The sequence below is a fragment of the Leguminivora glycinivorella genome, chromosome 1, assembly GCF_023078275.1.
Source record: "Leguminivora glycinivorella isolate SPB_JAAS2020 chromosome 1, LegGlyc_1.1, whole genome shotgun sequence".
Taxonomy (NCBI): domain Eukaryota; kingdom Metazoa; phylum Arthropoda; class Insecta; order Lepidoptera; family Tortricidae; genus Leguminivora; species Leguminivora glycinivorella.
In genome coordinates, this window is record NC_062971.1 from 28,100,937 (window position 1) to 28,128,243 (window position 27,307).

Sequence of the window (27,307 nt, forward strand, 5' to 3'; positions counted from 1 at the left end):
GCTCGTCAGCCCAAATCTAATGAGCCCAAACATGATGGGGTTATGATGAGGAGAATAGCAGTTCTGTTGGCCACCTCCTGACTCCATCATGAGACCTTGGACCTCATCTAGATCGATGGTGCTCATCAGCCCAAATCTAATGAGCCCAAACATGGTGGAGTTATGATAAGTAGAATAGCAGTTCTGTTGAACATCTCCTGCCTGACTCCATCATCATGAGAACCAGAACCTCATCCTGGTCCCAAAATATAATAATAATTCAAACTCTCAACAAACTTCACGTATAACTTAAAATCCAAAATCATATGAAAAGCATGTCGAATGCTAAAATTGCATAAGGTGTAAAAAGGATCAAGATTTGTTTAGTCGCAGTTTACGGCACTTCTCGGAACTATCGAGCTGCTTACGAAAGCTAGGTGCGCCGGACGATCAAACGCAGGTCCGTTGTCTTCGAGCGCTCGGCGCAGACTGAGCGGGCTCGCGTTAGCACAGTGTCTTTTATTCGAATTTTAGGTGTTTTAAAAACATATCTATCGACAGAAAGGTATGTCTTATATGTATGATTTTTTTCTTATAGGTCAATAAGAAGTTCTAGTTTAGGATAATATTATTTAAGAGTTACAAAAAATGCAGGAATCGCAGGAAAAATACATAATGTAAACCTCTTTTTATCGAAAAAATGGGGAGGATACGGAAGGTTATTTATCTACCATTTCAAGTAAATCTTAAAATGTCAAAGTATTAGCTAACTCGTACAGGATATAACAAATAGGATTGTGATCATTTATTACCCCAAATAACATTTTTAACAGCACAATCACGATTCTAAACGAGCTATCCCACTATGAAAATTGAAAACGTCTTCCGAAAAAACTGATTTTTCGGAAGTATAAAAAGACATATTTTAAAGTAGTACCAATTGACTTTCTAGCTTAAGATATGTACTTTTAGGAACATTATCATTTTTTTAATAATCATTTATAGTTTCTTTATAATTTTGAATGAAAAAGGTTGTATTTTGCAAAAAACGCTCGTCTTTAGGAATAAGGCCTCTTAAGTATGGTAATATTTCTGACGTACCTATTGTGAAAACGCCTTCAATCAGACTCAGACTCAGACTCAGACATTTATTGGTAATCAACTAGCTTTTGCCCGCGGCTTCGCTCGCGTTAAATTAGAAAATTGCGGAATACTCCATACAAACTTCCACCCCCTCATTTTAGGGAAGTAGGGGGTTAGAAAGAGACAAAAAGTAGCCTATGTCACTCTCTATCCCTTCTGCTATCTCTACTTAAAAAATCACGTCAATTTTCATCGCTCCGTTTTGCCGTGAAAGACGGACAAACAAACAGACACACGCACTTTCCCATTTATAATATTAGTTTGGATATCAGTATATTAATCTTTTTTCAGCCTTCATGCATCAAATAATATTCATCGAGTTTAATAACCAATGTTATTTTAAATATCTGAAAAGTCTTGCGGTCGAATTATGCCCGGCGAAAAATCCAAGGCCGCGGCGGCGCTATTTCTAGACAGTCTACAATTTACATGTTTTGTTACAGTGACGATAATTAGGTTAGCCAAGTGCTAGTTCTGTGGTACCTATAAATACTAAATAAAATTATAGGAACGTTATATCTTAGTAATATTTATTGAGTGAGACTGGTTTAAAAATATTAAATACATACCTAAATGTATATCAATGAAGATCCCATCGATCGATGATTTAATTTTGATCGTTGAGGTGGGTGAATGCCCCGCATATCCGAAGACGTGTCCGTGGTTAGAGTCGCGTGCCGTAGGTTGAATAGCTAGGTTTATCGCATAGTGATGTTTGTACGGCTCCGACCGACCCCATCCCATCAGTTCGACGCTGCACGGCTCGAGCAGCCGACTCAGTCCACCATAGCGCGTCGCGGGCGCTGGTTCCACCACACCACCACGCTGCATCGCCGGTGCCGAAACCCACCGCTGTGTAAACAGACCATAGTGAATGTCACACGACTCGCCTAGTGTATTCCGCCTCTAAAACATTTCGTAAGTAAACCATGAGAATTTCCTAACTCGCTTATATGTTGTGTTGTATGTTAGTGTCGTCGGCATTTCTAAATTTTGTTTATGCCGGCTCCAAGGCTAGGTAAACAACGATGGTGTCATAGGTAGGCACTTACGTCAGTACACGAATATACTCTCTATTTGATTGATATTAAGTCACAAATATTTAGTTAAAGTATCTATGCTAGTTAAACTATCTACAATTGAAACATTTTCGTTAAAATGTAAGAAGTGAGTTTTGTTTTAATTATAAGTAACGCCCGAGGCGTGTTTTATTTTAGTAGTTAGGAAACCAACCAAATTGTTCATTATGCAGCTGTCTAATAGGTAATATTTTTTGACTGTGGACCTAGAGGTACCCCATGTAACCTAGTATAATTTAAAACCACCACTGACGACTTCCTTTTCAATTCAAGCATATTGTTCAGTGGAAGTTTAAATAGACTGGATTTGTCATGGACTACCTAACCTTACAATTACTTTTTATTAATGAAATGTTCCTTTAGAGGAATATATGCAGAATGAGCATGTTTAGGAAGTGGAAGATGTAAGATGGTTTCCGGGCAAAGTCCGAAGTCATGTGACAATTAAAATTATAGATCTTCAAACGATCTCAATTAGATCAGATTGAGATCTGTTTCGTAATCAATTGGTCGCAGTGTCTTATTTTACGTCACCAGAGTGCCAGGGCCTCTACCGTGAGCTTTTTTGACGTCTTCCAATCATGAATCGAGTCTATGTTATGAACAGAGGGCGGAATTGCTCATGGCAAAAATCAAACGTCAATAGAGTTGGAACGTTAAATTTTATCGACATTTTCAGCTATCGATAAATTCAGTCACTTTTTACATTTCTTACTTTAACATTGACCTTTGATTAGGTATTCGACCATTTGATTTTGACCTTTTTGATTAGATTAAAAGTAAATTGTATGACATTTGATTACCGTTTCTGTCACTAGTCCTTTTGCAACTAATTCACGTTTGAAAAAATGGTTATTCCAAAACGAAACAGTCAACAAATGCATAAAGAAGTATCCTTGTCTTACATACGATGAAAACAACTCAATAATATACTGATAATTTCAGTTTAATCGATAGTTGATAAAATTTAACGTTCCAACCCTATTGACGTTTGATTTTTGCCATGAGCAATTCCGCCCTCTGGTTATGAATTAATATTAATATAATGTAGCTTCTTTTGGCTTTACTGCAACAAGTAGTTTGTCTCAGGAACTTATAAGGCAATATGAAAACAAGGTAAAGAAGACTCCCATTAAAAATGAGTTTGAAATATTTCCGTGTAGTAAAGATATAACTGCGAGTGTATAACGCGAGAATTCCTCAGTTTTAATAAAAACAATGTTTTAATCTAGTAATTTACGCGGATTTATCCTTAGATAATTTATATCAATAGTTTATTTGTTATACAAATACTGTGAAAAGGTAAAATCAAACAGCTAAATGTGCATGTCTTTAAAAAATGTGTACAAATCGCGAGAACTTAAAGAGCTAATATCTAGTCCGTATATAATATATGTATACCTAGTCCTTTAATCATAATATAAGTAATTTTAAGTATTTGTTTGATTAATTTAACCTTTATTGCACAAAATAAGTCCATACTAGTACTAGTAGTATTATAAATGGGAAAGTGTGTGTGTCTGTTTGTTTGTCCGTCTTTCACAGCAAAACGGAGCGACGAATTGATGTGAATTTTTAAGTGGAGATAGTTGAAGGGATGGAGAGTGACATAGGCTACTTTTTGTCTGTTTCTAACGCGAGCGAAGCCGCCGGAAAAAGCTAGTTTCAAATAATACCATCAAGTCAAACGGAGCGCGCGGTCAGTCCTAAATCGCCATAGAGTAAATAAAGCTTCGTAAAAATTTGATGATGGCGTGCCACTGACGTACTCAATTACTTTTATGACATTTATGTGGAATTTCCCCGCGTTTGGAATTCATGGCTTTCTTTCAAGGTCACCGAAAGGCAACGATTTTTCACGATGGGCATGTAAAGTGTACGGCACAAATGTCAAGTTCATCAAGACAGGCGTACCTACTTATTGCCTTTCTTGGATATGGCTAGCTCTAGCTAATAGGTTTGTGTAAGATTAGATGTGGAGCATGTCTTCGTTGAATGTTAAAGCAACTTTTCAGTCAGTATTTGGTATAAAACAGGAATAAACATTTCGCAGAATTTATGTATATCGTAGCACAGACTTACTTTCCTTCATTTTAATGCCGGTATTTCAGAATTTATTCCGAATGGAAGAATACGTATCATACGTATGCTCGAGTTCCCAGTTCACCGAAATAATTATTGTCTTCACGGAAATATCGGCGCTTCATCTTTTAAGAGATATATTCTAATAGGTTTTATCGTCAGCTGACTTTTGTATAATTATTTTAGTAATAAATCAACACTGAAGGCTAGAGTAAGTAGCGGTGCTTGCACACAATATAAAAAGGTCAAATACCGCCGGGACTGAAACTATCTTTATGCCATATTTTAACTAAATTGGTGGTTCACCCTACACCCTGGTTCCGTATATATATACATATATATATAATAATTTTTAAGAAAAAAAAACCGCCTTCCATTGGGGTTCTGGTGATAGATACTTTCAAATGTTGGATTATGTTATCAATTCGTCTGTATATTTTTTAATGTTTGTTATTCGATATCTCCGTCATTTCTGAACCAATTTTGAAATTTGGATGATTCTGAAGTACTTACAGATGAGAATGATTATCAGAACGGAACTCTAACCAGGGGCGGCTCACTCTTCATCAGCAGTTCCACTGCACCAAATGTCACTGTTCTGGACGTAAGTGCATGCTGTTCTTATAAAAATACCAAAGTCACTATAAGTGTGCCGTTCAGATTTGAGGAGTTCCGTTCTGACCATCATTAGCAGTTCCACTGCACCAAATGTCACTGTTCTGGACGTAAGTGCATGTTGTTCTTATAAAAATACCATAGTCACTATAAGTGTGCCGTTCAGATTTGAGGAGTTCCATTCTGACCATCATCAGGAGTTCCACTGCACCAAATGTCACTGTTCTGTACGTAAATGCATGCTGTTCCTTTAAAAACACAAAAATCACCATATGTATGCCTTTCAGATTTGAGGAGTTCCCTCGTTTTCTCCAGGATCCCACCACCAGAACTGGGTTCTGAGAAAAATGAGACCAATCTGTATGCATATACATTCAATAAAAAAAAAATTTTTGCAAAATCGGTCCAGTAACGACGGAGATATCGAGGAACAAACATTAAAAAAAAAATACAGACAAATTGAGAACCCCTTCCTTTGAGATTTGGAAGGCGGTTAAAAAGAGTCCATTTCACTTTGTGACGAAACATCGCTGAGGATGTCATTCTAAGATGGCTTGAGCGGTGCCCAACTGGGGAAGTACCTCCCACTTCACGGAAAACTGCTGCCATATTACATGAAAATTATTTACTTACAATACTTACATGGCACATGGCCAGTGAGATAGTCATAGTCAGTGAGCTCAACGAGAGTTCTTTCTCGTTCTTAAAACGATAATATTCGTTCGTGAAATACATTGTATATCTAGACACAAACGTTAGTTTACTCTAGGTAATTCTTCAAGATAAGTAGTTAAGCGCAGTCGGAATGGATAGGATAGCCCCCCCCCCTCTTAAAGTCCTACGTTTTCTTTTTTTTCTCCCCTAAGTATATTAAGGGTGTACATTGCGGACTGTGGAGGTTACATACAATTCAGCTCACTTATCATTTATCAAATATCGCTATGTAAAGAAACTCGCATGCGAGTTCTCAAACTGTGTCAATGGGACTTAATTGGCTGTCTAGCGATCCTTACAAAGCGTGACGTTTGGCCTATTTAAATTATTCGGTCACGAACAGTTTAGTTAATGGCAGGATTATTAAGACATTCAAACATTTCAAACTAAGTTTATTCCTATTGTAACTTGGAGCAATCGTCATGGGGATTTTGCATGTGTAAATATAATAAGGAGACAATAAAGTTGATTCATTTAAATCACACAATAAATACGTTTCTTCGGGATGTATAAGGATAAATCTGTAAAAATGGAAGGCCGAAGCGAAGGAAATGACAGATGCTCCTGGATTTTCTTTTAATTACTTAATATGTTTTTACAAATCCTTGTTCTGTTTTGATCATCACTTATTAATATTAATAAACGAGTGAGAAACGAGTCAAGCGGGATAAATTTAGACAGCGACAAAATGTACAAATTATAAACGGCTTGGTGATGTCAAAAACAAAAACATTCGACAGTATTTTCAAGGGAAGCGCAGTTAAATATTTTGTACAAATGTAGAATTGCTACAGTTATATAGATTTTAACTTTTTAAGTAGTACTATTATGCTACGGGAACCGCTTTTTCAACAAAACGGTAACAACCTAAAAACTTGTAAAGATTAGCGCTGCATAACAACAACAGCAAATTAAGTAATCTTTTCCGGCCATTAATTGACTGGTCGATAATGAATGCTAATCATACTTTAGTTTAATATAAAGTTAATATAACGATACAAATAATATAATATTAATCTAATATTTTACGACCAGTCTGGCGTAGTGGGAAGTGGCTCTGACTGAGCTCTGCAGCGATGGTCCTGATGGTTAGAATCCTGTCAATCCTGTGTGCGTAGTTCGAATGCACAAATGCTCACGATAATATCTCTTTGGTAGCTATATTTATCTCTATCGCTCTTGCGTATTGGCGCGACAGAGCCAGACTACATTTCTGCAGCGTTTCGGTGGCATTTCGCGTCGCAGAAATGCCACTCGGCTATGGGGCCTGGTATTCCTGGTATAGTAAGTATGGCTGTTTATTTGTTTTGACAGGAACATATATTTGTTTCAGATTTATGGGTGTTTTCTATGTACTCGTATGACTCGTATTTAAGTACCCACAACACAAGCTTCCCCAAACCTACAAATGTCCTATATGTATTTGTTTATACAGAGTGGGCCCTGTAACAAAGGCGAAGAATTGAACTCTAGGCTATTCTCCTTATACTGATCAACATTTGTTCGGCGACTTTTAAAAATAACTTGTATTTTGATTTTTATCACCCTTGAAAGTTTTTTCTAAGAGGTAATGTATTGCGAATTCTGTTAAGTCTAAAGTGTGACAGACAACGTCAATGACAACAATAATGGCGTACATTGAAGCTAATATTTATTTTGTATGAAAAATTAAAAATTTAAAGACTTCATAATTTTTAAAAGTCACTGAACAAATGTTGATCAGTATAAGGAGAATAGCCTACAGTTCGATTCTTCGCCTTTGTTACAGGCCCCACTCTGTTGAAACAAACTCTTTAAGCAAAATGTATAAAGAGCGCAAATTAGCAGACCTTGACGACTATGTACCTACGCCGTATTGTTTTAAAATGATGTCACGAGCACGAGCGGCTACCAACCGTGTGCACTTTAGTTACATTTTAGTTTGTAAATATTTTAGAAATCTCGTAATGAACGTTTTTATCCCTGATGGTACATATCGCTCGATATGTGGAAATATGTTTTCAATAAAGAACCCCGCACGGAATGTTCGGAAAAATCCGTTCGGTCGATTTTGCTGAAATTTTGTGAAAAGATAGCCTCTAATACTCTAATTAACTGTGCGAAGATGCAACCTTAATTAATGACTAGTTTTCAAAATATAACGATTTTAGGTTTAACGAAAAATGAAGTAAGTATATATGACGCTAATATGCACTTACTACCTTTTTCCCGAAGTCAATTTTATTACGATATTAAAATGTTCTTGATATATATAAATCGTTTCACAAGGCTTTTAAAATATTGTAAGACCTGGTCAAAGTCAACTAACAACTGAGGACACGAATTATGCACGGATTGTGACAAAAACGAGATGGGTAGTAGTTAAGTAGAGGCACGTAACGGTCATCTAAAAAATGTATTTAAATTCTTTGGCCATATGATTTCGACATCCCATGTTCCGAATTTGAACACATTTCTTTTAATAACTGGAGCTATCATAAATAAATACTATGGACCTATTACAATGCCGGATTGTAATGGCCAGGTAGCCAATGCAATGCTCCGTCGCGTCGAAGACATTAATGTTGTACAGGCACGGATTGAAGCTGAAAATCTTAACCGGAGAAGAGCACGATGGATCCCACTAACTCCTGCACAAATACCGTTATTTCCACGGTTAGACCTGGCGTACTTGCACTCCATCACATTTGGTACATACCAAGTTAAACTATCCCCAGGATATATTCAAGATAGTACATTGCGTCATATGAACGAACTAGCAGCGGAAGACGAAGACGAACGAGTTTTCGAAATCGATGGAAACTTCAATGAGCCAGGATTTATAAAAATAAGGGCTACATCGCGATTTCTAAACGCAGCATTTTATTATGTGTGGATTGCATTTGACCTAGAACACAATAACGTTGAAAATGAAGACCCAATATTGGGCTATTATTGCACCTGCAAAAGTGGAGCAAGAACGATCGGTACATGCGGTCAGGTAACAGCAATCTTTGTGGTTTTTAGGTTTTGCCCGATATGAAGAGAACATAAAGTACCCATCATTAAGAACACTTTATGCCATCCTTAATGCACAAATGTAGCGTTGTAAATACAATTAGATATACCTAAGCTAATTATTAGTTGTACAGTTTAACATCGTAGTATAAGATAGCTTGAACCTTCATATATTTTTTTTACCCGATATTGCCACGAATATATTTAGATATATATAAATATATTTACACGTTAGATAATTAGGATTATAATACGTCATATTATTACTACTATGAAATAATTTTATCTTAAATCAACCTTGGGAAAAAGGTAGTAAGTGCATATTAGCATCTAAGGTCCGACCGAGAACGATATTTTTGTCTCGGCCGAGAACGAGACCGAGACCGAAATTCAATTTGATTCTCGGCCGAGACCGAGACCGAGACCGAGAATTTGTAAAACAGCGAAAAACATGCCATTTTTGCAAAAAATGTTTTCATAATCGTAATTCGCCTATTAATCAGGAATCCAAGAGCATGTCGGGCCGTGTTTAGTTCCGTAACTACCCAAACCTACCGCTACTCCTTACCTATCTACCGTAGCAAAATAGACTACGTCAGTGATAAACAAGTATACGGCTCGCCTGATGGTAAGCAAGCGCCATAGCTTATAGAAAAATATCGATAGAGAACCTATCAAAATAACTAAAATCTGGATACCAAACGGGCGATGTAATCAACGGGTAGCTGAATACCGCGCGGACGCGAGTTATTTTATTTATTTATTTTGTTTATTAACACACAAATAAACAGTTTACATTAGAACAGTGTCCCACAAAACAGTTTTCACGGTTTGACTGTGGGATCGAGCAGTCTCTACTCTCTTACATTATCACTATTATCATATGTATATAATCAACATATAACTATATTATCTATAATACTAATTATTATATGCAGTTTTTAAATAAATTCAAAATCTTAGTCTCGGTTTTACCGAGAATCTCGGCCCATTTTGGCCGAGAACCGAGACCGAAATCTCGGCCTGATTTTCGGCCGAGAATGCCGAGACCGAGACCGAGACCGAGATCTCGGTCGGACCTTATTAGCATCATATATACTTACTTCATTTTTCGTTAAACCTAAAATCGTTATATTTTGAAAACTAGTCATTAATTAAGGTTGCGTCTTCGCACAGTTAATTAGAGTATTAGAGGCTATCTTTTCACAAAATTTCAGCAAAATCGACCGAACGGATTTTTCCGAACATTTCGTGCGGGGTTCTTTCACGAATAATAGTTTGCGGTGTAGGGTAAGACAAAATACTAAGATTGACGACCGGTTCGGCCTAGTACTCCTAGTAGTGACTATGCCTACTAAACCGATTGTCCTGGGTTCGAATAAAAAGCATTTATTTGCGTTATATTGAAATAAAATCTCTATAAAGTACCTATTATCAGCAGGCCCTGTAGCCGAAAGACATTGCTGCGAAGCCAAACGCCGCAGAAATGCAGTCTGGCTCTGTCGCGCCAATACGCAAGAGCGATAGGTATCTATCAACGAGGATAGTTAGATTATGTTCGATAACGGCATCATCGCCATCAAAACAGCGTTTTATTCTGAGAAATAATAAGTAATTGTTATTTTTTTAAATGCTTATAACTCTAAAAGTATGTACATATAGGCAAAATCCAGAAAGGTTTATATGACATTTTATTCTTCTAATATGATGAGGAATACGCTGTTAAAATTATTTGATTTCCTCATGTTACACCGTGTATAGCCTCATTTGACGTTCATAAGCGCATCGTAATATGCCTACATATTAAATAATTATCTTTATCTTTATCGTAGGGCTTAGTCTATCAGCCGGCGTAGCCAGACGCCGTAGATGTAGACTAGCTCTGTCGTGCCGATGCGCTAGAGCGATAGAGATAGATAGCTACAAAACAGGGTGCCCGATTGATATTCCGAAATAAAATACGCCGATTTTCGGTACGCCGACAACGATTCGTGGACGTCTTTTTTGGCCGAATAACGATTGGAAGAGTCTCATTTCGCATAATATTCGCTCGTAAACGGAGTCGGTAGGCAGAAATTTGATACGCCGATTGACTTTTCGTCGAATAATCATTTAGTAATTGTAAAAATTGGCCGACAAAAAATTGGTCGAAACACAACAGGTCGAGTGATCATTTGGTATTTTTTTTTGATGAGTTGGCTGAAACTTGCGTACAAACTGTTCTGCGGATTCAAAAATCTAGTTGTTAGATCGTTTCAAACTCACATTTATTTCAACGTGTCAAAAAGGTCTGATTCTAAGGATTTATTTTAGTAAATTAGGTATTGTTGTTTTCAACTCACCAAATTTATACATTTAAAATATTTAGTTCTCCCATTCGGAAATTAGCACTTTTCTGTTCAAGAACATAATGTTAATTGCCAGAATATGTAAATTATTACCGCAACGAAAAAAATTCACATTATACATTGTTTAAGAAAAAAAGTGTCTATTAAGTGCGTAATTTTTTACAACAGCGATAATTCATTCATTCGAAAATATTTTAACAATGTATAAAATGTGAAACGTTATTCGACTAAACGTGGCCTAAACGAAAATATTACTTTGCTAAATGAAAAATGTCCAATGACAGTTCGGATAATTTGCACAGAAGCGAACTGGCCCCGTAGCCGAATGGCATTTCTCCGACGCCAAACGAAAGCGATACGCCGCTGGCTCTGTCGCGCCAATACGCAAGCGCGATAGAGATAGATATCTACTCTAGCGCTTCGTTTCGTGAGCGTTTCGTGAGCGATTGTGCCATTCGGCTAGCCACCTGAACTGTATGCGAAGTTAAATAACGTTACGTACGTAATAACGTAACGTAACGGTCGAATACGACCAAAAGTGACAGCGATAGTTTGATTATTCGGCTAAATGACATTCGGCGAATCATTGTCGGCGAATCAATAATCGGCTAAAAAATTGTCGGAGAATCAATAGGTAGCCACAAAACAGATGTTATCGTCAGCGTTTGTGCATTCGGCTTTTGGCTACGCACACTGTGCAGAAATTCCTATAGGAGAATTTTGTAATAAATTTGGGTCATTTAAAGTTGTAAAGGTAGCTACTTTGTTCCTATCGTTTGTATTTGTAACGTTGTTTCTATCTATTATGAAGGTATTTTGTAGGATTTTCATATTAATTGCAGAGGTAATCCTTTCAATCTTTCTTTTTCTTTCCTCTTCGGTTAATGACAGAAAGAGTAACCAATGAAGCAGTCTTAAATAGAGTAAAGGAAAAGAGGACCTTATTGAATGTTATTAAAGAGGAGAGGAAAGATGATACACCTGTTACGACACGACCATTTCATCAGAAACATAATAGAAGGGGAATTAAATGGAAGGAGAGGAAGGGGGCCAAGAAAGAGTTATATGAGCCAAGTAAAGGAACATGTAAGGGCCGTGTCGTACCAGGACACTAAAAGGCTCGCTTCGGATCGACCAAAGTGGAGACAACTTCATCAAGCCGACTTGAACGTTTTAGAAGTTGCATCTTTAAATTACCTTCTTCACGAAATTGATAAAAAAAAATCGCAAATTCTAAAATAGTTTACCCTGAATCGTGCCCGCCGTAAAGGTCCCCAGTATTCCTACTGCAATCCCTAGTTGAACAGCAATGGGAGACCTGCTGGATTTGTTCTATCTGCTCGCAAACATTCCATCAGACATCGGATTATTTACCTATTTAAATTAAAAGTAGGGCAAATCTCGACTGGGAGACAATTTAACTGATCCATTTTTTTCCCTATGATGTTGAGTTCTACATGTATCCACTGAACACGCGTACCATATCGTCACTGCTTTGAAAAAATCTCGTATCTCACGCTGCTCCTCAAAGTTAAAACGCAGTAAGTATGTATGCATTCCATACATACTTACTACAATTTTCTTTTCATTGACAGACGAAGATACAAGTTTGTTTCAAAGTAGTGACGATATATAACCCCGGTAGACATTCTATTTAATAGAGCAAACTTTGTAAAACCCCCAGTCGAGATTTGCCCCGCTGTACCTTATCATAAAAAAATATTTCAAATGGAAACCTTAGAAAATTGTGATAAAGTATTAGTCAACAATCCAGCCGGCCTTGTGACGATTTAATGGATACCGCGAGATTTCTCTTAGTGTTTTCCACTATGACCCCTCGGGCAATGACATTACATTAATCAATCTAGGCTGCATAGACCACGTACCAATCGTTAACGCAGCAAACTAAACGCAACTGTCACTGTCGAAATAAGGGAGTGATAGAGAAATAGCGTTTCGTCGTCGAAGCGATGGTCACTTTGGCTGCCCATATTGAGGTCAGTAATTGAAATGAGGTTATTATTCATATATATCATGTACATCATCAAAGGTACAATTATAACATCCGATACGACATGCAAACACGGCAAGGATATATATCTATTATGAAGATCTCGTGTGGTGTGGGAAAGCAATGGTGACTAACTACTACATGGTCGATAAACGATGATATCAATTTCAATATTGTCCAACTTTTTTAGTGGTGGTGGAATTCAAGGAGAAATAGATTTAAGATACAGCGGGGCAAATCTCGACTGGGGAGTGGGGAGCAATTGTAACTAATCCATTTTTTCCATTATTAGTATTATTACACTACGAGTATGATGTTGAGTTCTACATGTATCCTATCCACTGAACACGCCTACCATATATAACTGGTGGACACTCTATTTATTAACCCCCGACGCAAAAACGACGGGGTGTTATAAGTTTGACGTATCTGTCTGTCTGTGTCACACTGTCTGTGGCATCGTAGCTTCCGAACGGATGAACCGATTTCGATTTAGTTTTTTTTTGTTTGAAAGCTGAGTTAGTCGGGAGTGTTCTTAGCCATGTTTCATTAAAATCGGTCCACTATGTCGCGGTCGGGGGTTAAAAAAAAAATTGTTGTTAGGTTACTTAGGTTATTTAATAATAATGCAAATATTATAGTCGAGATTTGCCCCGCTGTACCTTATAAGTTTTTTATTCAAATCTATTAGACTAGAACTAGGTACACAAAGCTACGTAACCTTACGCTGAATTCCAAAAGGCTGAGCGTATGAAACTACTTAGTTAGTCTCACTCTTGGCAACGAAACGATGTTTCTTTTGACATTGCCTTCTAATATTTGACGTATTTTAAAGTTCGTAACTGCTCTAAAGCAATGAATACCTTGGGTAACGCCGTGGCTTGCGTGGGCGACGGTCGCGCGATGGTCGCGCGACGGCGATGCGACGCATACGAAATCAAACCTTATCGATATGGAAGTATGAGACGCGACGGCGACGGTCGCGCGACGGTCGCGCGACCGTCGCCCACGCAAGACACGACGTAATAGTAATTGACTTTGTCAGACCAGTTAGATACAGTTTATGATTCAATAGGCCTCATTCTATTGACCGATTAAATTCATTCAAAGGTAACAGAAAATGGGCCGTTAAATGGGCCTAGTAAACGGGATCTATTACCACGGAATATCATGTTGAGGACTAAGTAGGTACTCTGTTTTTTTAATGTTTCTATTTTATTTCAGTCACGTTAATAAAATGGGTATTAATAGCTAAAATGGGTATAAAGGGTAATATTTCCGATAAATACAACAATAAGGTAACGGACCCAATCATGGACAGTTTAAGAAAAATTTTCGCCTGTTTTTGATATTTCACTAATAAATGTAAAAATTCTACCGCTAAGCGTGTTAAATCTTGAATGTCCTATCCTTTTTTTACATTTCAAGCGTATTGCAGAATAGATACTCCTATTGGTTTCTTCATAGTTAACAAATTAAAACTAGGTGTTTTTTCTCCAATTATGGACGGCAGTTCTCCAGTAATGGATCCCCCATTATGGACAGTGAAATAAGTTTAAATTTTTACTAGTCAAATTTATATACCATAAATACAATTAGTTTGGGTTATTTTAACATAGGATTGTTTCTTGTAAATTTTGGTTTTGTAAATTGTTCCTTGTCCATCATAGGAGGTACGCAGTTTTTCGGTTCCAGTAATGGACACTCGCAAAATAACGCCATTTCTGGCGTTGTCTTGGAGCAACAAACTAGTATGTTTTATACCTTATCTCATGCTTAATGCAGTAAGTAAAACGCATTCAAGTTTACACCGAGTATTATTTTTTTATGATTTTATACATGAACTCAACTCTCTTAGCAACATTACTAAGAATTCGTCTTGATATTTTTTTCACTAAACTGGTGAATTTTATCTTGTCGCCAAATCCTTCAGAAATAACCGAATTAATTGAAACTTCAAAATGAAATAGCTCTACAACTCTAGTTTATGGTACGTAGCCGTCAGTTTTTAGAAAGTAATTTTAGATACTTATTTTTAAGGATTTGTGTTTTTTTTGTCCATAATGGCATCACCGTCCATTATGGGGTATTTCACCTTACCAATAACAGATTCTAAAAATATTTGGAAAAAAAATATCAACGATCATTACAAATGAAATCGAACAAAGAAAGGATGTCAATCTTAAATCGAATAAAGGGATGCCATACCAAAGTAAAGAGATAAAAATACCATTATTCATTCGTCAAATACGAGTACACATTTAGAAAATTGAGGAAGTTTCCATAATAAACACCGAATACGTCGTATAAATAATAAATATGACAGCATCGTGTTTGAAGTTAAAAAAACTCATTAACAAGTGACAGAGCTTTAGAAGTGGGAGCGTTCTGGGCCCGACGGGTATCTACGAATGAAGCCACGCGCGATAAAAGGTTTTCATATATTCCGCCATCACCGGGCCAACCGATGGTGGTGTTGGCTAGGTTACGATACATTTATGTACCTATACAATAATTGTAGTAGAAGTGTCTAGCGCCTTATGAGTATCTGAGCTTGCCGCTATCGACGAGCACAATATGTTCAGTAAAGGCTAGAAGGCTAGCAATTAATTCGTTTGTTATATATTCTATATTTTTTAGGTATAGACGATAGGATTAGTAGATCAAACAAACGTGCTTCAGTAGTAACTGGAATGTTCCTTATTGCACGCATACCGACAACATCAGCCTACGTAGCCGAGTGGCACAAACGAAACGAAACGCTCGTAGATATCTATCTCATCGCTCTTGCGTATTGGCGCGACAGAGCCAGACTATCTTTCGCGGCGTTTCGTTTTCGTTTCCCGTCGCAGAAATGCCGTTGTTGTTAGGTGGTGGATATAATATGCAACACCATTTTTTTTCCAATGTTTGTAACTATTTAGAAGAATAGAGTAGGAAAAGGAGATAATAAAGCGATATGGACCTCGCCTCAGCTCACATGTATACTCTTGAAGGAACAGCACACCATTCAGTACTAAGCGATTAAGGAAAGTTTTCGTCAGTGCGATGACATCATGCGGACATAATAATAAAACAACATTAAAGAACAGTTGATTTTTAGATCGAAGCCCACGTTCATTCTGGTAGAAGATAGAAACATGCTTCATATTGGAATATCTTTTTAGTACTTTGTTGTGCCTTAAGTTGTGCCTGCTCTAATAGGTGGTTGTAGCAATGATGAGTCAAACGGAGTCGAGGATATATAGAGTTATTGTGTAAGTAGGTCTAAAAATGACACGTGATGTGAACACTAGATTTCCTTTGGCAAAATTAGTTCTTAGGACCCAAGGATATATTTAAAGAAGTGGAGCCATCAACTTTTTCCACATATTCTTCGGTGTATCATTTCAGCTCATTTCAGTTAGGTATCTTGCTTATGTTAGCGAGACGCGAGCGAGATGCGACAAGACCATATAATTATCATTTATCTCACTCAGAAGAAAGTACATTGAAAAATAATTTAATCCCGAATAATAATTTAATTTCATGATTTAAGTAGCAGTATAAATGATTTTATGTTTCAGTAGACAATACCATCCATCCTATGTGTCAATACCATCATCATCGACGAAACACTACTTCTTAATCAATTATTTTTACTCATTCCAGTTTACATCACAAGAAATGAATCAAACAGGATAAATTAACATTATTAGGTACGCAGCTACTTGCCTGCTTGCACGTGATTGATTTTTTATTGTATCATTACAAGAACTTAACAGTTATCTAACATTTCAAGGCAAATTACAGAGAGACCTCGAAACAAAACAAATATCTATTTCATATTTATACTATCTTCCTTCTTTAGTACCTATAACAATCTTTAGTATAACAACAAATTCCTTTAATAACAATGGTAGAGAAAACTCATACAGTAAATAATATACAATTACGTCACGATTCTGCTGAATAGCGAATATTCATACAACATCACATATTTTGAGTCGCATTTATTATCAAAACTGCTTGGCAACAAAGCTCAGCGTTTGATTTCGCAGAACTCGTGAAGATTAGGAGTCAATCAAATCCACAACATAGCAAAAATAATTGGTATTTATTTTACAAGGGGGCGAAGTTGTTTAACCACACGTATTGATTCCCGAGCAAGCGAAAGATTCCAGAACTTATTTACTAGTTGGTGTGGTGAAAAGTAATGTAGCCTTTGCTTGCGAGCAGCGCAATTGTATTATGCGATTTTAAGATATAGGTAGGTAAGTAAGTAGGCAAATTTATCCTCGTTTTATCGTTTTCACTTTCAAATCACAATAGGTAGTTAAAGAAAGAATTATTGCCTAGATAACAAATTAATCATTGACTCACTAGCAGATGTTGGTAGAAGTGTTTTATGACCTAACGTCGTAAAGACAATGAATAGTGTAGTGTTCAAATTAATAGAGAATTACAAATGCAGTACCTAACCCGAAATGGCTGATGAAGTCATATGTGTCACGTCATTCTTCCTCTTATAATCTTGCTTCTGATTTATAATACGTGTGACCTTAACGTCTTATACGTATGTAAAGTCACATTAAAAATATTACGACAGTCGATACGCCAATCGTTAAACTCCTCTGTTACCATAAAAATAAGTATATATTTGGTGATATTTAAATATACGGATGTACATCGCGTTCGGTGACATGTTTCAGGTCATATGGGGACCCATCATCAGACATGAGACTAGACGTTCGTCTAGCCGCCGCGAGCACCTGCCTGAATTATGTTAGGGTTCCATATGACTCGATGTTTGACAGCGATGTAATAGCGGGAATACATCTTCTCACAAAAGTTTAACATCTACATATTTGGAGCGTTCGCTTCCACAGTATACTTATATGTATATTCGATGCTGACTATACAGCAAATGTAGCGACATTTTTTCTTTTTGTTTTTTGTTTATACATTTAGGTTAGAGTGGAATTACACTGTTGGACAATAAAATTGTCGAACCAACTGAAACACATCAAACGACCGTTCTAAAAAGTTCCACTTGACGACACCATGTAAGGTGTATTGGGTTATATTTATGCTTCAGCTTTTAGTTAAGATAAATGTAAATCCCTTCTAATATGATAACTTTCCAGGTCACAATTAGACAATAGACGTTTTATCTTTACACAAATATAAGTTACACATTAAGTAGTTTAAAAAACTGTGTATGTGCGTATGTCAGCTTCGATGCGCGACTGGAGTTTAATCTTTACTTTAAATATACTTAATCGTTCATAATTAGTGATGCACGCACACTTACTATATGACTGTATACCCAACCACTTCACTATAATGTGTCGTGTTCCATACATACAAGTTCCGTATGTGCACATAAGGATCCTTCTGCTACAGAAAAGTACATGTAAGTATATTATTATACAAGTGAAATAGTGCGAGTAAATAATAATAAAAACCAACTCCAAATAAACTTATAAGAGCTAATATTTCAAAAAATGGATAATATCGATAAACAACGGAATAAAACTTGTAGAAGATTTTATCACTTTTTTTTTTAATAATCATAATATCGCTGGGGTGTATACATAGCTCTTGAGATATAAAAGAACCGAAAAAAGGGACCCTCTAGCCCCCTTTTCCCCTCGGCTCATGGTGTATTTTCGGGGACATTTGATAATGTTTACTTCCTAACTACCTCAAACAAAGTTGTGAAGTCAAAATTACCTACATTTTTCTCTATTACTTTTGATTGCTTGACTTACATGTAGATAAAGGGCAAACCGTTATTTCTAAAAAAAATACAGGCATTTACAGAAACGTGTCAGTTTTGCACGCATTAGAAAAACCACCATCCAGTTTTAACGCAAAAAATGTGTGTCATACTTTTTTCCCAATGCAAATGACACAACTTTGGCCGTGATAAGATTGATAAAGAAGAAAAATTGAATGACTGTTTACTATGACTCAGGTATCGAAATCTATTTCTTGTAAATATCTGTAGTATCAACACTTAAAGATACCGAGCATGTCTGACTGTCTGTGAATATATGTAATAATGTTTGTATTAAACAAATCGTCATCCATATACACAAGGTTGTACTCGATACCGAAAACATCATGGAGAATGTAATTTATTGTACGGTGAACTGAACAGCGTGTAGAATCCCCAAAAGGTAGAATTAAAATAATAAATTATAAAAAAAAACGTGATTTATACAGTCTTTGATTAGGTACTTTGAGATTGTCATTAGACGCGAGCGCGCGGAAAATTACACTTCGCAAAAGGGAAAAAAAATCTGAGTCACAAACTCAAATGGTAGGTAACATATGTCTACTTAAATTCACATTCAGCGTACACCCATCTTAAGGTGCGTTTAAACGGCGCGCGATAACGCGAGCCGAGCCTGGCTCAGCTCGTGATCCGGCGCGCCGCGCGCCGTTTAAACAGCTACGATCGGCGCGGCTCGGCTCGGCTCGGCAAAGTTCGCGCGATCCATCACTTGTCGGTTTTTTCGACACGGATCAAAGGCGCGCGCGCCATCTTAAAGGCCGGCAACGCACCTCCAACACCTCTGGTGTTTCGGGTGTCCATTGGCGGCAGTGATCGCTTACCATCAGGAGACCTGTCTGCTTGTTTGCCTCCTATCCCATAAAAAAAAACATACATTTCATGGAAAATTATAGATTAATAAAAAATTAAATAAAAAAAGTTTTTTAAGTTAAAGCTTTTATTTCGTCCCCAAAATGAACCAAAAAGTAGAAAATAATTTTAATAAGTTACTAATATTTTAGAGTCCCATCTTTGAAGACTGGTTGTAATGTACTCTTCTGGAGTCGTATTAACACCACTTTTTGACACTATGTCAGTGGATTAAGTACTAATGGGAAGCTTATCGCGGACTAAAATAAAAGCGTGGGGCGCGACATAAACAATTATACATAATCGTTGAAAATTATAAAGTTATAGGTAACTTTTTCTCCTCTGTGCCTTGGAAAGCTTCACATTGCATTATAATTATTATATGTTTAGTTTTTCGCAATATTTTGGAATACTAACGCCCCACGCTTTTATTTTAGTCCGCGATAAGCTTCCCATTAGTACTTAATCCACTGACATAGTGTCAAAAAGTGGTGTTTAGAATACGACTCCAGAAGAGTACATTACAACCAGTCTTCAAAGATGGGACTCTAAAATATTAGTAACTTATTAAAATTATTTTCTACTTTTTGGTTCATTTTGGGGACGAAATAAAAGCTTTAACTTAAAAAACTTTTTTTTATTTAATTTTTTTTCTAGCTTTTAGTTGTCTAAGGTAGAAATGAAATACTTTTGTGGGCGCCCCAGAACGAAAATGATCGCGAGCGAAGCGAGCGCGAATTTTTTTCCATAAGTATCACGTAATCTGAACTGTAAGATCGAAGCGATTGCAAAAATATTTACATTCTTTGAGCGATCTGATATAAGAAGTTTGATTTACAGCACCCCAGAATGAAACTGACCACAAGCGAAGTGAGAGCGTAATTTTTTCTAGAATTATCACGTAATCTGAACGATAAGACCGCAGCGATTACGAAAATGTTCACACTGTTTGAGCGATCTGATATAAGAAGCTATTTACAGGACACTAGAATGAAAACAACTGCGAGCGAAGCGAGCGCGAATTTTTTTTCATAATTCTTGATTTTTCTCTTTACGTATGAAAGTGCCTTTGGCGCCCAGCTTTTGACTGGAGGTTGGGCTTTGCTTGTCTCTTTTAGTATGAGCAATCTTTCGGCCCGGCTTCCGTCTTGTAATTGCGCACGTCGGGCTTCGCCTGACTCTTTAACTATGAAATCGCTTTCGTAGCCCGGCTCTAGACTAGACAGTATAGGTCGAGCCTCTTACTCTTAAATCTCTTAAGTTACGAGGGCTCCTTCGTCGCCCGGTTTAGGACCGGGTGCATCGGGCTTCGCCCGAATCTTTAAGTACGAGGGCGCCTTCGGCGCCCGGTTTAGGGCCGCGTGCATCAGGCTTCGCCCGACTCTTTAAGTACGAGGGCGCCTTCGGCGCCCGGTTTAGGACCGCGTGCGTCGGGCTTCGCCTGACTCTTTAAGAATGAGTTTAGGACTACGTGCGTCGGGCTTCGTCCGACTCTTTAAGTATGAGGAGGCGCCCGGTTTAGGACCGCGTGCGTCGGGCTTCGCCCGACTCTTTAAGTATGAGGGCGCCTTCGGCGCCTGGGTTAAGACCACGTGCGTCGTGCTTCGCCCGACTATTAAAGTATGATGGCACCTTCGGCAGACTCTATTTGTCTGGCTGTCATGTAGCACAAGAGTGCTTGTCAAGACGAATTTCAAATGACATAGTAATTACACTCATATCAAATTTTATCGAAATCGGTTAAATAGAAATGGTTAGTTATTTATACAGCTGACTGTACTTATCATAACAATTCATTGACATCCAATATACATGCTTCAGCTCAATTTGAATTCTGAAAGTTGATCAAACTTAGCTCTAAAGTTTTGTTTCGAAATCGGTTAGTTAGAAATGGTTGATTCGTTTTATCGCTGACTGTACTTTTTTTTCCACGGGCAACTAATACTCATCGAGACGTTTCTAAATACCCCAAATATAGTAAGTTTACGCTATTTTATCACAGAGTACTCATAAGCATCTCCAGTCTCCATCATCAGATCAGCTTCAAGTCACCATAATATTGCATTGTCATCGGGTTTTGATATGTGTGCAAAGTTTCAGCTTAATCAGAAATCGGGAAGTGGGTCAAATTTAGCTTCTATATTTTGATGCACACTAACATACTAACAAGTGAAGTAGAATAAAAGCTTTTAAAAAGTAGTTTTAGTTTTTTCTAATCTCCTGCGTTTTGTTTCGTCATCTTCTTGAGAAAGTTTCTCTTTATACTTGGTTTTGGATTTTTCTAGCCTTATTTTTTTTTTGTGTTACTGTCTCTTTGCTCATTTTGTTCCCACGAGTATCATACTTTTTAAACCGTCAACCCTCCTATGGATGGGCAAGGGCTTCGTTACAACAGGGTGCGCCCCGGTTCCCTGAGGTGGTTCGTTCGCGACAATATACTATTTAACACCCTATTGCCATTCAGTTCATCAGCACGGCCTCACCTTCACTTGGGTGCTTTTCATATCGCCGCTTATTTCTGGTTGGACCTTGCGCCTGACGGAAATTCGAGTCCGGGTTTGATTTCGGAGTTTTCCTTCTCCTAGACAGGTTGCAGACCAATGCTATCGACGCCTATCTCACCGATCTTTACAAAACTTCGTAACTACGAGAGAGTTCTTGAGAACTTCATCTTTAGATCCTGAATATCACGTAACACAAGAGTGCTTGCTAAGATAATTCAAACGAGTCCAAACTCGACAGTTTTATCTTGTTTACTTTAGTAGTTCCTATGGCCACCTTCCGACTCCATCTTGAGACCCTGGCCACCATGTAGCACAAGAGTGCTTGTCACGACTATTCCAATGAGTCCAAACTCGACGGTTTTATCTTGTTTACTTTAGTAGTTCCTATGGCCACCTTCCGACTCCATCTTGAGACCCTGGCCACCTTGTAACACAAGAGTGCTTGTCACGACTATTCCAACGAGTCCAAACTCGACGGTTTTATCTTGTTTACTTTAGTAGTTCCTATGGCCACCTTCCGACTCCATCTTGAGACCCTGGCCACCATGTAGCACAAGAGTGCTTGTCACGACTATTCCAACGAGTCCAAACTCGACGGTTTTATCTTGTTTACTTTAGTAGTTCCTATGGCCACCTTCCGACTCCATCTTGAGACCCTGGCCACCATGTAGCACAAGAGTGCTTGTCACGACTATTCCAACGAGTCCAAACTCGACGGTTTTATCTTGTTTACTTTAGTAGTTCCTATGGCCACCTTCCGACTCCATCTTGAGACCCTGGCCACCATGTAGCACAAGAGTGCTTGTCACGACTATTCCAACGAGTCCAAACTCGACGGTTTTATCTTGTTTACTTTAGTAGTTCCTATGGCCACCTTCTGACTCCATCTTGAGACCCTGGCCACCATGTAGCACAAGAGTGCCTGTCACGACTATTCCAACGAGTCCAAACTCGATGGTTTTCTTGTTTAGTTTAGTAGTTCCTATGGCCACCTTCCGACTCCATCTTAAGACCCTGGCTGTCATGTAGCACAAGAGTGCTTGTCAAGACTATTCAAATGACACAGTAATTACACTCATATCAAATTTTATCGAAACCGGTTAAATAGAAATGGTCAGTTATTTATACAGCTGACTGTACTTATCATAACAATTCATTGACATCCAATATACATAATTATGTATGCAAAGCTTCAGCTCAATTTGAATTCGGGAAGTTGGTCAAACTTAGATCTAAAGTTTTGTTTCGAAATCGGTTAGGTAGAAATGGTTGATTCATTTTATCGCTGACTGTACTTTTTTTTTCCACGAGCAACAAATACTGATCGAGACGTTTCTAAAAACCCCAAACATAGTACGTTTACGCTATTTTATCACAGAGTACTCATAAGCATCTCCAGTCTCCATCATCAGATCAGCTTCAAGTCACCATAATATTGCATTGTCATCGGGTTTTGATATGTGTGCAAAGTTTCAGCTTAATCAGAAATCGGGAAGTGGGTCAAATTTAGCTTCTACGTTTTGATGGACACTAACATACTAACAAGTGAAGTAGAATAAAAGCTTTTAACAAAGCTTTGTTTTCATTAGAGTCTATTAAAACAAAAACTATTAAAATAGTACATTACATCAGAGGCCGGGAAAAATGAGGATTTCCGGCCAAGTGGGTATATAGCCGGATAGGGATACGAGGCCGGGAATCCGTTTTCACGCCGAGGCATGTATAGTGCTTTTCTCAAACATACAATGAAATAAAAAAAAAATGCTCTAAAGGACAATATTTTATAAAAAAAAGTTACTTTGCAGGCCTAGGCCTAAAAAATAATATGAAATCCCTTTACAGTCCTCTCGAGTTGTTGCGCCCAAAAAGCGATACTTCCCAGCCCATTTTAAGGAACGTAAAGACAATATTTCATTGCATGTTTGAGAAAAGTATATATACTTAAAACAATTGCTTAAAACAATGGTTTTGCAATTTATTTAGCTTATAAGCTATGAATAAATGAATATTTTTCTTTTTTCATAATTACAAATCCTTGTCACAGAACTTAATTATGGCCAAGTACTTTTTCCCCTCACTAGCTCGGAATCATGTGTTTTGTCCTTTAATACCAGCGGGTAAAAACGCATTTTATCCACTAGTTGGTAAAGTAATTTGACCTTCAATAAAGTCAAATTAACTGCTTTAAAATTGATAAAAGTAGGTGAATCTAGTAATAAAGATGATTTACCACCTGTGGAATTACTGGAAGCAGTGATAAACGCATTTTTTACGTTGTAGTTTCCTCGCTATAGTGAGTTTTACACTAAAAGTTTAACAGAGTGTAACACTCGGGTGCAAATGTATTTTACTTCTCGTGTGTCAAAAAACTCGCAAGTTCAGGATTCTATTCTCGAACCACTCGCTTCGCTCGTGGTTCAACTATAGGATCCTTTCACTTGCTCGTTTTTCAACTCTACACGCGGCGTTCAATACAACTTTGCCCCCTTGTATAACAAATGACTATTAATTTTTAATTAATAGGTAACTTTACTATAATTAAATAACGTCTAACATTGACGAAGCTCGCGACGTAGCAAATTGTATTTTTTCTTTATTGACTAGACTTTATTGTTTCGGCTCATGTTTAACTGAGCCCCAAAATTAGTAACATTTCACACCAAATAAAATACATTTTAGCACCAATTTTAGTAAATGAGCACCAAAATCAGTGTACCAATTTAATGAAAAATGGTAACCAAATATGGTAACTTTTGTTAAAGAAATAATAATTAATTACCCAGAAATTGTAAATGATCACCAATATTGAAACACCATTTTAATGTGAAATGGAAACCAAAATTTTAACATCTTGGCGTGCGATTAAAGTACATAACACCCAAAATAATCGTTGTAAACCCAAAAATAATTAATGAGCACCAATATTGCTGCCGCATTTTAATACAAAATGATACTCAGATACCGTAGGCCTAAAAGTTGTCTGTGCTGTCGGTCGCAGTTCTAACCTAACCTAACCCACTTTTTGGTAGAGCAGTTCCTCTGTGTGTGGGTCGCAGTTCTCACCTAACCTAACCGACTTTTTGGTAGCAGTTCGTTTGTGTGTGGGTCGCAGTTCTAACCTAACCTAAACCACTTTTTGGTAGCAGTTCGTCTGTGTGTGGGTCGCAGTTCTAACCTAACCTAACCACTTTTTGGTAGCAGTTCGTTTGTGTGTGGGTCGCAGTTCTAACCTAACCTAACCCACTTTTTGGTAGCAGTTCGTGTGTGCGGGTCGCAGTTCTAACATAACCTAATCCACTTTTTGGTAGCACTTCGTTTGTGTGCGGGTCGCAGTTCTAACCTAACCTAAACCACTTTTTGGTAGCAGTTTGTTTGTGTGTGGGTCGCAGTTCTAACCTAACCTAACCCACTTTTTGGTAGCAGTTCGTGTGTGTGTGTGTGCGGGTCGCAGTTCTAACCTATCCTCACCCACTTTTTGGTAGCAGTTCGTGTGTGTGCGGGTCGCAGTTCTAACCTAACCTAACCCACTTTAACTTTTGATAGCAGTTCGTGTGTGTGTGGGTCGCAGTTCTAACCTAACCTAACCCACTTTTTGGTAGCAGTTTGTCTGTGTGTGGATCGCTTCGCTGTCTAATGAGACTGGTCAAAACGCGCTGTGCATGAGGTGCGGTGTACATGGGTTTAGCGGGAGAGGCTACTAAATTTGGTGTCATTATATTCGGTAATATACCTATTCTATTTGCATATTTTTTGGTAATCAACTATTTATTTAGGTTACAAAAGCGCATTAATTTGGTGCTTAAATTTGGGGCTCATTTACTATTGTTGGGGGTCATTTACAATTTAATGTGAACGGTTTACTAAAACTGGTGACAGTTGTATAATTTTCAGTAACAATATTTTGGTGCTCAACTACTTTTTTTGGTTGCAAGTTTGGGGTACCAAAATTTTTTTTGGTGCTCATTTAAATAGTAGCCCTTTGTTTCTTCTTCTTCAGCCGTTACCTCAATCAAAGAGGATCGAGTATTATAGAGAGTTACTGTCGAAGTAAAATGTGTAATCAGGGATAGACTGCCATCTCTTGACACAGGCTTAAAACTTTTGAACCTCAGTTTTGACAAATTGGACCATATTCTTAACTTGATATGTGTTAAAATGTCAAATATTAATATTAGCGCCATCTAGCTGAGCGTCCCCCAAAGGTGTAACGCCATCTTGGCCACCGTACCTTTTTCGTTATGGCACTGAGGTACGTTTTTTTCTTAGACTTTATCTGTCTATATGGAGTTATATATGTCGCAGGGAAATGGCCAAAACAGAGATTTGATCAAATCTCTAAGGGATTTGATCAAATCACGCAGGATGTCAAAATGGCGAATCCATTTCATCATTTCTCTAGAAAATTTCAGTCATTTGACTAAATCCCTGACTCTGTTTAGTGATATCACAAAATCGGCCAATAGACACGCCACGTTTTGTCATTTCACTAGATTTGTTTAGGGATTTGATAAAATCCCTGAACCACGTCAGTAAGTTGACGAAACGAGCTTATAAAGTCAACTAGTTTTATCATTTCGCTATATAGAATAAGTGAAGAAACAAAGCTAAAAATGTTTCATTTTAAATTATTTTCATATTTATTAAAACATTTTGTCTTCACTGAACTTGCTTAGCGAAATGATAAAACTAGTTGACTTTATAAGCTCGTTTCGTCAACTTACTGACGTGGTTCAGGGATTTTATCAAATCCCTAAACAAATCTAGTGAAATGACAAGACGTGGCGTGTCTGTTGGTCGATTTTGTGATTTCACTAAATAGAGTAAGGGATTTAGTCAAATGACTGAAATTTTCTAGAGAAATGATAAAATGGATTCGCCATTTTGACATCCTGTGTGATTTGATCATATCCCTTAGTGATTTGATGAAATCTCTGTTTTGGCCATTTCCCTGCGACATATATGTCTTTGCCTCAATGCTGAGGATCGTGACATCGTGTAAATGTCATTTTTTGGCATCTGCTAGACTTTGTTCTGACTACCAGTACCTAATTAATTCTATAGCCCTGAATACCTATGTATTAGAGTACAGAGCGTATCTGTTGAATTTTTAATAATTAACAACTCGAAACTTAAAGAAACTTGTAAAGTAAATATTTGGTGGATCTGTCAAAAGAAAAGCATCTAAAAGTGGGTGATAGGCGTAC

The 27,307-nt window shown here is 37.5% G+C and overlaps 1 protein-coding gene across 1 annotated transcript in view; it reads left to right on the top strand.

Moving 5' to 3' along the window:
• Window positions 1-1,891: 1,891 nt before the first annotated feature.
• LOC125228510 (acyl-CoA Delta-9 desaturase-like) overlaps window positions 1,892-27,307 on the top strand; it is a 78,857-nt gene continuing 53,441 nt past the window's right edge. Inside the window, exon 1 of the mRNA XM_048133106.1 lies at window positions 1,892-2,040. The gene's annotated coding sequence lies outside the window, so the exon portion shown is untranslated. The remainder of the gene's footprint in view (window positions 2,041-27,307) is intronic.